This window comes from Lissotriton vulgaris, chromosome 7 (genome assembly GCF_964263255.1).
Source record: "Lissotriton vulgaris chromosome 7, aLisVul1.2, whole genome shotgun sequence".
Lineage (NCBI taxonomy): Eukaryota > Metazoa > Chordata > Amphibia > Caudata > Salamandridae > Lissotriton > Lissotriton vulgaris.
The window spans coordinates 1,352,755,883-1,352,770,822 of NC_141695.1; the positions used below are offsets into that span (position 1 = coordinate 1,352,755,883).

General features: G+C 44.1%; 1 protein-coding gene across 1 annotated transcript in view; it reads left to right on the forward strand.

The window, feature by feature from the left end:
- The first annotated feature begins 10,978 nt into the window (after positions 1-10,978).
- LOC147703683 (perforin-1-like) overlaps positions 10,979-14,940 on the forward strand; it is a 77,895-nt gene continuing 73,933 nt past the window's right edge. Inside the window, exon 1 of the mRNA XM_086928943.1 lies at positions 10,979-11,114. The gene's annotated coding sequence lies outside the window, so the exon portion shown is untranslated. The remainder of the gene's footprint in view (positions 11,115-14,940) is intronic.

Below are 14,940 nucleotides of genomic sequence, written 5' to 3' on the forward strand. Positions count from 1 at the left end.
GTCTCAAAATGCCCCCCACCCACATGGCCAGGCCCTGCCTGTACCAGGCTTCAAAATGGCCCCCACCCACATGGCCAGGCCCCAACAACACCCACAAAAATCAAACAACACACAAAAATCACCAGAATCCAACGCCATCCATGGCCTAAATGATGTTTACATTCAAGACACCACCACAGGAAGACTTGGCCCTTGCACCACTGACTACCCCTGGACATATAATGGGTGAAAGCAAGGCAGACTGGGTGCAGGCCTATGGTACAAAGCACACTGCCTGGCTTCAAAATGGCCTCTTGACCTCCACCCACATGGCCAGGCCCTGCCTGGACCAGGCCTCAAAATGGCCCCCACCCACATGGCCAGGCCCCAACAGCACCCCAGAAAATCGAAAAACACACAAAAATCATAAGAATCCAATGCCATCCATGGCCTAAATGAATTTTAAATTCAAGACACCATCACAGAAAGACTTGGTCTATGCACCACTGACTACCCCTGGGCATATAATGGGTGAAAGCAAGGCAGACTGGGTGCAGGCCTATGGCTCAAAGCACACTGCCTGGCTTCAAAATGGCCCCTTGACCTCCACCCACATGGCCAGGCCCTGCCTGTACCAGGCCTCAAAATGGCCCCCACCCACATGGCCAGGCCCCAACAACATCCCAAAAAATAGAAAAGACACAAAAATCACCATAATCCAATGCCATCCATGCCCTAAATGATGTTTAAATTCAAGGCACCCCACAGAAAGACTTGGTCCATGCACCACTGAGTGACTACTCCTGGGCCTACTTGCTAGTGTGGCTTTACACACACCCCAAAATGTTAAAATAAATTCCACATATAACAGTGAGCTATTCAATTCCATGACATAAATGATATTTAAGTTCAACAAAACTCACAGAAACAGTTGTATCATGCACCCATGACTAACCCTGGCCTACTGGATACTGTGCCTATCCACAATATATTTTTTTTAAAGTTGTGAAAAAGTTTCAAAATTGTAGTTGCAGCAACTGCAATGCCCCAAATAAACAACACCAACTTACTTGTAAAATCTAAAATCCAAAAGTAGTCCAAAAGTGATTCAAACAAAAAGTCCTCAAATACAAATATCCAGCAGCAGCCACAAAGAGTAATCCTTCCAGCTCCAGATCCAAATGAAAAGTGACCAGGACATGGACAAAACACTGGGAGGAGCCCGCTGAACAGGAAGTTGGAGACTCTGGGGCACTTCCTTCCTCCCACCCCCCCCCCCAAAAAATGGACTCCTTGCACAAAAAGTGCAGCAAAATGTCAATCTGAGGAGGTATTCTGATCCAAATCATCATTTTTAGAAGGTTTATGCTGCCTGCTGTAGATTTCTTGCGCAGAATTCCAATTTTTGCAAGTTGGGGAAAGCGAGCTATATAAATCTCCCGCCGAAAGTCAGCTGCGCGTCGCATCTACGTGTTCGCAATTGTTTACTCCCGCGATGCGTGATCCCGGGCCCTTATGACGTAGTCGCGTTCTCAAACTGTCGCAGTGCAAGATGGCGGGCCGCTATGATGTACTCGCGGTCGAAAAGTCTCAAGCGATCACGCAGCTAGATCCAAAATGGCGCAGCGCACTCAAACCGGGAGGAAAAATAACTCGGCGAACTCAGAATCATGGTATGTCAACGCCGCTTGCGATATTGTATTTTTGAAGCGCGACCAAGCAAAAAAATCTGCAAGCTTGTGAATTGCGAATTTTTTGACAAATTGGCATGATTAGCAGAACGCGAATTTGCCAAAAATTTGCAAATTCCGCGAGCGGAACGGATTTTACGCTCATGCTTAGCCAGGGTGCAGCAAAATCATAGGGGAAGACAAAAAAGGGCAACAGTTAACAGTAATTAATCTTTCACCCAGATTGTTAACTAAGACTGAAGAGGATGTGCTGAAATTAGGCATATGGTTCTGTCCAGATACAGAGTTTGACTATGCACAAACTAGGGTGGATTTAGACAAATCTGAATGTAAATTGAAATTGTTTATATTGCATGCCTTGAATGAAAGTAATGCTTTACAATCAGGTGTGTTGGGACCCAACAGAGCTCAGTCTAATCAAGCGATTGAAGACATTCCCACACTTTTTGCTATTGACGACCTAGGTCACCTTAGTCAAATGAGCACTACGAGTACACACCATGATTCTTTTGACCCGACACATTTAGTAGACATCCCACTGAAATTCGGATTACAAACTGGTGATTCTGATGAAACTAGATTTAGAGCCAAATCTATGTACCTACCCTCCATGAACAAAGACAACATTAATGTGTTCTGTGATGCCGGAGCCAGGGTTGGACTGGGAACCAAAACCGGCCATGGCAAAGTGCTCTTCCCGCCCCCCTTCCCCCCGGGGGAGGTTGGGGTGCGACTGAGCTCTTTGCCGGTGCCAGTTTTCCGCCAATTTTGTTACAGGGCCGATTTTGCAGCTAGGCTGCAAAAACGGTCCTATAACAAAAACGGCCCCCAGGGGCCCAAAACCGGCCCCCACCCTTGCGGCGCATTGGGGTATTGCCCGGTGCCGGCAACGGCCAGTCCGGCCCTGGCCGGAGCAGAGGATCTACGGGGACTGATAAGGAAGGCACCTCCTAGTGAGAACATGACGAAAGAGCAGAGGGAGGCTGTGAAAAGATAAATGACCAAGACTTAGTAATAAAACCCTCTGATACAGGGGGGAATATTGTCCTTATGAGCAAGAAAATATATATGAAAGAGACATTCCGTCAACTAAATGATCCTTCATGTTATTGTGGGGTAGATAAGATATACCTCAATAAACTTAGTGAGAGGTATTTTGCGATGTTACAAGGATGATATGATAGGCAGTTGTTTAATTGGGATGAGAGACAGTTCCTTCGCAATGATGTACCTACCACCCCTCCATTGTATTTACTACCCAAAATTCACGGGAATGCGAGTGAACCCCCATGGAGACCCATTGTCTCATCCAAGAAAAGTCTACTTGAGAACATCTCTATGTATGTTGACCATTTTTTGTTCATGTTTGTGAAAGACCTTAGTCCCTATATCAGGGATACTAAGGAATTTGTTCAAAAAATACAAAATCTATGTCTCACTGATGATCATTGGCTGGTGAGTCTTGATGTTGAGAATCTGTAAACCACAAAACAAACAAGATGATGGACGGAATGTTGCACAATGGCAAAACATTCACCCCTAGTCACAGATCTGGGTTTAATCCATCGTTATTTTGCTCACCAAGCAACTCCAGTTCAGAAATGGCCATATGCAAATCAACCTTGACCCTGTGCCTCATGGAAACAGTCCAGCCCAAACTGCCAAGCCATGTCTTCCCTGGACCGCAATCAAGCATCCTAGGACCAGTTTCTGGCTATCAGCCGTCTTCAGCCAGGATAGCTTGACTCCAGTGGCGTAGTGAGCACGGGACCCACGTCTGGGCATACCCTTCCACATAGCGTGAACAGCAAAACACACAAGATGATGGACGGAATGTTGCACAATGGCAAAACATTCACCCCCAGTCACAGATCTGGGTTTAATCCATCGTTATTTTGCTCACCAAGCCACCCCAGTTCAGGCATGGCCATATGTAAATGAGCCTTGACCATGTGTCTCGTGGGAACAGTCCAGCCCGAACTGCCAAGCCATGTCTTCCCTAGACCAGAATCAAGCATCCTACGACCAGTTTCTGGCATAGTGAGCACAGGACCCACATCTGGGCATGCCCTTCCCACATAGGGTGAACAGCAAAACACACAAGATGATGGACGGAATGTTGCACAATGGCAAAACATTCACCCCCAGTCACAGATCTGGGTTTAATCCATCGTTATTTTGCTCACCAAGCCACCCCAGTTCAGCCATGGCCATATGCAAATCAGCCTAGACCCTGTGCCTCATGGGAACAGTCCAGCCGAACTGCCAAGCCATGTCTTCCCTGGACCGAAATCAAGCATCCTAGAACCAGTTTCTGGATATCAGCCGTCTTCAGCCAGGATAGCTAGCTTGACTCCACTGGTGTAGTGAGCACGGGACCCACGTCTGAGCATACCCTTCCCACATAGGGTGAACAGCAAAACACACAAGATGATGGAGGGAATGTTGCACAATGGCAAAACATTCACCCCCATTCACAGATCTGGATTTAATCCATTGCTATTTTGCTCACCAAGCCACCCCAGTTCAGACATGGCCATATGCAAATCAGCCTAGACCCTGTGCTTCATGGGAACAGTCCAGCCCGAACAGCCAAGCCATGTCTTCCCTGGACCGGAATCAAGCATCCTAGGACCAGTTTCTGGCTATCAGCCATCTTCAGCCAGGATAGCTTGACTCCAGTGGGGTACTGAGCAGGGGACCCACATCTGGGCATACCCTTCCCACATAGGGTGACCATCAAAACACACAAGATGATGGACGGAATGTTGCACAATGGCAAAACATTCACCCCCAGTCACAGATCTGGGTTTAATCCATCGTTAATTTGCTCCCCAAGCCACCCCACTTCAGACATGGCCATATGCAAATCAGCCTTGACCCTGTGCCTCGTGGGAACATTCCAGCCCAAACTGCCAAGCCATGTCTTTCCTCAGGGACATTGTCAAGACTGATTTGCATATGGCCATGTCTGAACTGGGGTGGCTTGGTGAGCAAAATAACGATGGATTAAACCTAGATCTGTGACTGGGGGGAATGTTTTGCCATTGTGCAACATTCCGTCAATCATCTTGTGTGTTTTGAGAATCTGTAAACCAGCATCAGACATTCTGATGGCTTGAAAGCATGTCAATATTTTCTTAAAACCCGGAGTATACACTTACTCAAACACACACACATGATTATCTCCATGATTGAGTTTTGTCTGAAAGAAAATGACTTCATGTTTGCCAATGAACATTTGAAACAAATACAAGGGACTTCACTGGGCACTTGCTTTGTTCCTAGCTATACCAACCTGGTGGTTAGCTGGTGGGAGAGGCAGGTGCTCTGGGGTAGAAACACAGAATTCTGGGTCAACAATGTGAGCATTTGGCTCCAGTATATCGGTGACTTTTTCTTTGTATGGGAAGGTAATGAATCTGCCCTAAAATTGTTTGTTAGCGCTCTCAATGACAATAACATGAACCTAAAATTCACCATGCATCACTGCAAAAAAAGTATCAATTTTACACTGAAATGTATAGGAAGGAAACTGCAGGTAACTCCATCTTACATGCTTCAAGTTGCCATCCCCCAGTTTCAGGTGGCGTATTCCATTCAGTGAGTTTCTGAGGGCAAAGCGTAACTGCAGCACTACTGAGTGTTATCAACGCCAACCCTGGGCATGGTTGCGTAGTAGCGCTATGCAAAGCTACGCGAAGTGCATTTCACACTACGCGAGCTACACGAACTGCGTAGTGCACTGTGCAAAATGCTGTTCACACTCTCTGCACAGTGCCGGATGCTTGTCTGCACTGTGCAATCAGTGCAAACGGCATCTTGCACAGTGCAAGCGGTTGTTTTCTGCCGCTCGAGTAGATTTCTACTCGAGCTGCAGCTTTCTCAACGCGGACTGGTAGTTTCTTATTGCGAACAGTTGCGAGCATACGTGACCATTCGCAATGAGAAACCTGACCTCCCCGCATTGAGAATCTACCAGGAGGTTTATTTTCCACGCTCACGATCGGCAATTTGATATTGCTGATCGTGAACGAGGAAAAAGTCTTGCTGGGATGTCATTTTGCTCGCTCACCGTCGCCAACTTGACGTTGAGGACCGCAAGCAAGCAAAAAATTACAGCTACAAGTGTTTGCACTGTGCTACGTGCAATTCACGTAGTGCGAAGTAGCGCAAACTCCTCAAACTACGCGAGCGTAGCATAGTACTTCACTAAGGTTTAATCAACGCATGAGACAGGAGATAAAACATCGGTTTCATTTGTACATTTATTGTTCCATGCAGGACATTTCCAGTCATTCACTAAATGTCGATTGCTACCACAGCAATAGTGTAGGAGAGTAGGGTCTGCTGATTCTCACTTGTTAACTGTACACCGCTGTCTTTTGTTCTCCACTCCGGTGCAGCCTGCTGTGCTCTTGTAGAGATAACTTGTACCGGGGATTCTGCTTATGTTTCATTTTTTGAATTATATTCAATATGGTGGCACACACGTTTCCTGTGCGCCAGAAGAAAATCTAGGCTGCTTACTTCTTACTTTGCTTGTTATAATGTAATAAAGATGGCGGTACGCACGTTTGTTGTGTGTCATTTGAAAGTCTTGATTGCTTAAATTTTCCTTCCAAGATTGCGCCTTATAGCGTGCTACGTAAGCGCGACGTCTGGCCTCTCTGCGCACTTCAGTTCTGAGGAGATTTCCTATTTCACTTAGATGCCGAGTTCACTCCTCACTGTATTTTCCATGCCAGAGTACTTAAAAGCATCGGCACTCATTTCTCTTTCTCACCTCCTACTGTTGTCTTCATAGGATCACGTTTCAGCGTTCTACATTTATTCCTTTCTTATTTCAAAGGCACACACAGCACAGAATTCGTTCTTGAGCCTTTCCTTTAAAGCAAAAACTACATTTGCGCTGATTTAGTTCATTCAAATCTTCCCGCTTCAGGATACATCGGAGTGATGTAGTTCAAGATCAGGTAACTGTCTTTCTTCCTGTTCTTGTTGCGAATTCAGTGATTCTGCGTGAGCTCCCTGGTGTGTTGTAGAGTTCAGCTCATTGCCATAAATGTTAAGAATTCTCTAGTCAAAGCTCTGCGTATATTAGTTTTATTAATATATATAGGTTAAAACACACCAGCACGACAGGAGCGTTCCGTACCAGTTGCTGGCTGTGTTTGAATCATTAACTGTCAAAGAAGCAACTGTCAGCTGGCATTCTAGAATGCCAGGATGTCACAACAATGCATATGTGAGGGCCGGGACGTGTGTGGAGGGGGACGGGAGCCTAAAGGGGACAATAAGAGGGGAAGAGAAAAGTACAACACAACAGAAATCTTCTGCCAATGCTAAATCTCAGAGCTATGAAAGAGTACATCACTCTTAGAGACCCCATAACTGGTGGAACACCCCAACCTTGATTACTGCAATGCAATATATAACCTTCTACCAGTTTCAACTTCAAAAGTTTAACCGAATGCAGACTGTAGCTGACATGTTAGCCCCCTAAATCTTGTTCAACCTCTACACCAACGGGGTTGAGAAGGCCATGCTGGAGGGAAGCCAGGACTTACCATCTATCATACAACCGTCCAATTCCAGCGTTACTATATGCTGATGACTCTGTCATTTTAGCTAGGACACTAATGCAGCTGCAAAAACAACTAGACAAATATTGCCAGTTTATGCTATCTCTGGGGCTAAAAGTTAACAAGAGTAAGACCTATGTTATGCATTTTGGTCCCAAGGTGAAGAAACCCAAATCCATCTTTATTGAACAGGTTAGATTGGAGTGTGCTAGACAATACCCCTACCTAGGTATCCTAATGGACGATCAGTTAGATTGGAAAGCAGGAGTTACAAGTAAAAAAATGCTCTTTCAAAGAGCGACTTCTGCCCTTGTTTCATTCTCGAGAAAATTGGGTAAACCGGCCCCAAAAGAGCTGCTCAAAATTTACCATGCAAAATGCCACAGTGTTGCCATCTACGGTGCTGGCGTTTGGGGCTATGCTTCTGTGGATGGATTACAACTGGTCCAAAATGGGTTTTAAAAATATATTCTGGCACTTCCTTCTAGTGCTCCAATATACGGATCCCATATCGAGCTGGGTATCGATTATATAACTGACAATATTAGATGCCAGCCGATACTCTTATGGCACCGTATTTGGACCAAACTCCAATGTCACCTAACCCGCTCTTTATTACAAGACTGTTTATCACTGGAGAAATGGAAAAAAATTCCATGGCTTCTTTATGTTTTCAACTTTTTAACAGACTTGAATTGTGCTTTCTACTTCACCGAACCATCGACCCTGACAGAGATCAGTAGAAAAGCGCTGAAAGCTCTCTGTTTAAACCATCTGAGAGATCTCCACCTTCTAAGTGAAGTTTCTAAGCCTACAAATGTGCAAATTCTTATGGTTCAAACCTCCCCAGGTATCCAGCCTTGTCTTACTTTCTTTTTGACTAACCATGAGAAATTTGTCCTAACAATGTTTCGGTTCAACTATTTTTTTCGCCTTGTAACCTTCCCCAAGGTATCAAATTGGTCTCATGATCTGGCAAAGTGTCCTTGTGACAGAGTATCACCACAATCGACCATCCACCTTACTTTGTTCTGTCGTTACTATGAACAAACTCGTAAACCCTGGATCATCCCACTCCTTCGTAAAATGGGGTTGAGAACATGTCGGCCAGCCTATCTGGCACTTCAGATGTTAGACACACCGTATGTAGCCAAATGTGTAGCTCTTTTTCTAAAATCATGTCTGAAAATGCGTTCCAACTTAGGGCTATTATCACCCTGATTTATTATAAATTGCCATACTCTGATTATCTTGATATTATCAATTTTTAGTTATGTCACAAATTATTAATCTGTCCATTTTTTTAACTGTACATAATTTGTGTGTTTTTTACAGTATTTGAATTTGTAAATGTACTTTTCATGATTTAACACAATGGTAATCGAATAAAAGTTTTTCTGATTCTGATTCTGATTCTGATTACTGCAATGCAATATATAACCTTCTACCAGTTTCAACTTCAAAAGTTTAACCGAATGCAGACTGTAGCTGACAGGTTAGCCCCCTAAATCAAAACTTAGAACCCCTGCCCCCACCGACGGAGGACAGCATAACGGCCAGGAATTAAAATGTGGCCCAGAATTTATTCCAATATTTTTCGGTAACTCTGAAATTCTATCGTGTTTGAAGCTTTCTGGAGTTCTATTCTCGGTTTAAAAACACACAACTGAAAAGCTGTCTTCTTCCATAAGTTGTGTTCATCAATTGAATACAATAATTCCGTGTTTTCCGGCAAGATAACCACTGTGTCTGACTTTGCAAGAACAAAGAATTATTGTCAGCACCCAGAAGTCACATGTGGTAACTGGGAGCTTCATAAATGATACAGCAGATAAATCAAAAGAACGCACACAAACATTATCAATAGTACAGGAATGATAAGGAAAGTGAGCAGAATTCTTCAAATATGAATGTATTCACGAATCCCCTACAAAGTTTACCCTGAGTTATCCATAAGCCAAGGTAATACAGAAAATGTGTATTAGCCTCCTCAAAACAGCTCAGCAGCAAGCGAAATGCATAATTACTATGATTTAATACAATGCAGAGCCTAGATTATTATTAAAAAATATCTCTCTCTTAGACTTTGTTACACCACCAGTTTAATTACTTCATCTCTCCCCCACTGGGATTCTTGTTTTCTGACAGGACTCAATGGTTAGGTGTTCAATGTTTAACCAGGTCGCAGTGTGGGAGATCAGGTCATTGACTTATAAAAGTGCCCTAGATCACAGGGTCCTCAGTGATCTGGTGTTAGCCATCACGGACGAGGGCGCAAACCCTAAAAAATGCTGAAGTTCCTTATGAATGATTCTTCCTTTAAGCACACAACCTTCTCATCCATAGTCAAAGTACTTTAACCATTAGAACTAAAGAACGGACCGCTGCTGCTCCCCTATCCCAATATCCAAAATACCTACTGGTCTCACCCTTGCATTGGCCATTTGTCCCACAATTCCTTGCTCTTCTCTCAGACCAATCCCACTCTTGCTTTCTTCCCTCCACTCTGCTCTTCCTTTAGTTACCCTATGGCAGGGAGCTGGCTGGGGCTTCCACTGCACCTTATAATACTGCTGGAGGACAGGGAGGGCGCCCGGTCGCATCAATTGCGAGGATCGCAGTGATGCACCAGTGTCGCTAGATCCACCTTAAGAAACATTCTGCAGGACATCTACCCTTGTTTTCATCATGATGCCCGCCCCCCTGCGCATCAGTCAACTAACCATGGCTGTTTAAGCAGCTAAATGCAGAAACTACCTTTCTCCTTGGCTACCAGGGAAAAGCTGTTGCGCACGCGCACTTCACCCCATTGATCACTGGACATGCCAATGGTTGATCTTCTCACATTGTCTTCTACCTACTCTCCAAAAATTCTTGATGGAAGATGTAGCCATATTCCTGTCTCTGGGGCCTTACTGGTGGAAAATCTAACAAGGTCCTTTAATTGCTGCAAACACTGGGCAATTTTATCTAAGATTCAGAAGGGAGAAGAATGATTCTCCTGTGCCACAACTTTGTTATCCTCTAGAGGTGACTTGGTAGCTTGAGACACCGTTATCTTCCTGAATCATTGTACTTTTCAGCATTTTAATTATTATGCAGAGCGCCTCATAGGTGCCGCATCGGGCAGCATTTGGTGCACAAAAAGAAATATAGTGAACCAGACAAAAGAAAAAATATCTGTAGCATAGTAGGAAAGACCTTAGGCTGAGGCGCAAGTGTAGCTAACAATTAGAAGAAATTGTATTTGCGTCTGTATTAGTACTTCCGTCCCATTAAAGATGCGTGCCAACAGGGTTCACTCCTAGTTTTGTGCAAGCACATCCGCTAGGACCTACCTGTACGTAATATATCAACTAAAACCGTGTACCAGAGGTAGTAATCTGGGCAAACAGGTGCACACTGCACACACCCAGTTCACAATTTACTTATAGTCATATGTAAGTGTGGTTCAACAATAGCCTAAGTAATGGGGCAACTGTTCTTTGCATTCTGGTGTGTGTGCACTCACCATGTATACATGAAAGTACAGGGAGATAGCAGAGGGCCTGGTGTAGCAACAGAGAAGTAAAGTATGTCCGATGGGGCCTTCCTCTCATTGGCACGCTTTAACCTGTGGTCGCTTTAACCTGTGGTCGCTCTAACCTGTGGTCGACTTGCTATATTCTATTTGAGGCAGTACTTAAGCCGAGAGGCGCTGCACACAGTGACACCTGATTTTAAGGCTGCTGTGGCATGTTCATCTACCCTGCTTACTCCACTCACAGTACCGTATAAAGTGCAGAGTACGGCTTCGCTTGAAGAACTGAAGAGTCAAGGACAAACGGACAGAAGCACCAGCGAGAGAAACACGTCGAAGGTAAAAGCAACACCGGTGGTTGGTTCTTTAGGTTACTCCAAGGTACACAAACAGGACAAAGCGAAGTTCATGCAATTTTCTTTTGCATAATTACTCGAAATTTCAGCCCGCATTCTGTGAAATTAGCGAAATGTAAATCTGGCATTTAGCGTTATATTTTAGCATAGAATGTGTCATCGCATCCATTTTGGATGCACGGATGCATTTTAGAAGCAAATCTCTCTCTCTCTTTCTCTCTGCCTGTATGCCCGCCTGCCAGCCTGCCAGCCTGCCTGCCAGCCTGCCAGACAGACTGACTGACTGACTGTCTGTCTGTCTGTCTGTCTGTCTGTCTGTCTGTCTGTCTGTCTGTCTGTCTGTCTGTCTGTCTGTCTGTCTGTCTGTCTGTCTGTCTGTCTGTCTGTCTGTCTGTCTGTCTGTCTGTCTGTCTGTCTGTCTGTCCAACCTTCTCTATGCAACCATATTTATGTCTGTAACCCCCCCTTTTAGCTATCTATTCAACCATCTTGATCTATCTTATTATCCATCTTACTATGCGGCTCTTTCTATCTATCGTTCTTGGCCATTTTAGGTCTGGTGTTGCACGTGACCTTTTGTTTTTTCAAAAAGTATGTGTATAACATAATTAATTAACGGGGTTGTCAGCCAGACGTCATCCATTGGTCCGTTGGTGTGTCGTTCACATTTTTCGTCCACCCACTCCAGCATACATCATGGGGCAACGTGTCAGCCCACTTCAACCACTGGCTGCCTTCACTGTGAGTTATGACAAGCTTCCCTTTCACAAGGAGCACACCCATGCACAAAGTAGTATCCTTCAGTGCCAAGGACTACTATGGTAATGTGTGCTTCTTTCATGGCCTAAAAGTATTTTGACTTTTAGCCAATGGTTTTTTTCAGATTGAAGAGGGCCCAGCAGGTTTTTTTCAGGGTTTGTCTCACACAAATCATATTCTAGTGGAACTTCCACCCCTGCTTTTATTTCTAAACCTTTGCAAGCTTTACACAAAGTTTGCAAAATGAAAAACACATAATTCCATAGAATCCCTGCAAGTAAGCCTCTGCAGCTTTGATCAACCCACCTTATTCTCCATTTGAAGATAGCGGCAGCTTTCAGGTTCTGGCAGCATAGACTGGGTGGAATAAACAATAGAGGAGGAGAGCTAACAGGGATGGGTGTAGGGTGACCCACTAACATCGGTGCATATTCGGGATGGTGGGTGTGAAAATTCAGGACAAAAATGCAGGATGGAAGGTCACAAATCAGGGCAAAAATTTGGGACTAAAGGTACGTTTTCCAGACAAATCAGAGGAGGTCGTGCAATAGTATATGAGTAAGTAAATTGACAACCAAAAAAAGTACAAGTCAAAAAAAGTTTATATTATGTTGAGACAATCGTGCACTTCACAGTTTTTCAGTATGCACGCAGCTTTGAGCAACCGTGCAGGTCTTTTTGTGGTATTTCATTTGATAATAATCTTTTTCTATTATTCTTTTCTCTCTATTCTTTAAATTCATATTTCATTTTCTTTTTATATTTTTTCTATTCCATATTCCCATTCATTTTTTTTGTTCCTTTTTTCATTTGATCATCCTCTCGTCCTTCTGTCATTGTCAAATCTGTATGAAATGTCATACTCAGTTTGTTCCTTCGTTTCCTCATTCCATTTGTATCATACATCCTTTTGATTTACCAATTTAATAATTTATCTTTCTGTCGCCGCTTTTGCCTACTACTGCATCTTTGGGCCCCTCCCCTGCATCACTGTGATTATTCTTGTTTTGTTTATTAGGTTCTTATCGTGTCTTGTGCTGACCTGCGACCATGGATTAAAGTTAGGTTGGGTGATGAAACGCTTCTATCTGAGGCAGCTCCCATTCCCTCCCCTGCCCCCCCCCCTCCACCCACTCCCACTTAGTGAGTGCTTCAATACACTCTTGGCCCAATGTCATTCTTTGATGACGGACAATGGACAAGACAGCAACATGATGGACAGTCCATGAAATTTACGAACAGTTGGTCACCCTAGATGAGAGGGAGGAGAAACAGGGACAAGAAAGGGTATAAAGGAAGAGGACAAAGGAAGGAATTGGGGAAAAGTAAAAAAAAAAAAAAGACAAGGGACGGGAGAGAATAAGGAGAAGAAAGAGGTATGGAAGGGCTGGTGGGAGGTCGAGAAGAAACAGTGATGAGTTAAGACGGGAATGACTTTATGTACGGGAAAAGCATGCAAATTACTGAAAATGTGGACAGCAAATTGTAATATCAGCAAAAGCACCCCCAAAAGGCCAGGGCACAAATAAACAGTGCTGGGTATGCTATAAAAGCATAATCAATGCCTAATAAAACTGCACAGAGTAACATCAAATGAAGTAATTTCACACTCCCCTTATCCACTCACTAAAAGGAATAATAATTTCGCGGTCTGAGCAGACATACAATAGGTGCTATATTAATATATGACCGTCAGACTCCTGCAGTGCGAAGCCCGAAGCCCGGGCCAAGGGAGGGCCCGTCCTGTGCCCATCAGAGGCAGGTCACTGCCACCCCCCTTGGTAGTGTCGCAGCAACGCAACAATCAAAAGTGCATGATGCCCCTGGGTAAGAGACGTAGGGGCATATTACCAAGCAATAGCGATAATTATCGCTATTGCTTGGTTAGAGACAAAAATTTACCGCTGCGCTGCGGCGATTTTTACTGCAAATAAACCTTGGTATTACCAAGGTTTATCGCAAATGCGATGAAAATCGCCGCAATGCATGAATATCGCTGAAAACTCAGCGATATTCATGCATTACTGAGCTAATGCTCTTAGCCATGTTATCCACCTCCCATTGGATAAAATGGCTAAGAACTGCTCAGGGCAGGTGTTAGCTTTTGGAGATATTCGCGCTTAGCGCGAATATCTCCAAAAGTTGGTAATAGGAGATAGCGATGTTAGCGACTGTTTTCAGTCGCTAACATCTTGGCACGCCCACTTTGCATATCATTAGTGATAAATATCACTGACATGCAAAGTGGGGCCCAAGATGGTCGCTATCTCCTACTAGCTGTCGCTAACTGGTGTTAGCGACAGCTAGGTAATAGGGAGATAATTTTATCTCCGCTTTCTTGGCTTTTAAAGCCAAAAAAGCGGAGATAAACCCCCTTGATAATATGCCCCGTAGTTTTTACTTTCCATGGACTCTTGAGAGCTGGAAGGGGGTTTTAGTCACTAACGGCCATATTCAATTGCGCTCGCAAATGGCCAGATTCTGAGAATCTGGCCGTTTGCGAGTGCGATTTTTGCATTTGGGATTCATCATCCCAAATGCAAAAATCGCTATTACCGAAATCGCATATTTGCGAGGAATTGGATTTAAGGAATCTCTAATAGAGATTCCTTAAATCCAATTCATCAACCAATTGGAAATTGCGAATTCGCAATATTTGGTCGCAATTTACCACCAAGTCTGACTTGGTGGTAAATTGCGAAAAAAGAGTAAAAAGCACTTTAGTGCATTCTTTTCTTTTGCATGTTACACACACACATGTCCTCTGGACATGTGTGTGCGCAACACCTGTTCAAATGTGCATTTGAGGGGTGCTACAGGGTGTCCTTTGGACACCCCTGGCACCCTTCAAATCGCAATCTTATTTGCAATTAGCAAATTGCTAATCGCAAATAAGGAATACTCCCCATTCATTCCTATGGGCCTTTTGGCCCATAGGAATGAATGGGGAGTTTTTCCTTATTTGCGATTAGCAAGTTGCTCATCGCAAATAAGGAATCAGTAGGAATCGCAATAAATTTTGCTAATCCTACATGAATCCCGTTTTGCGA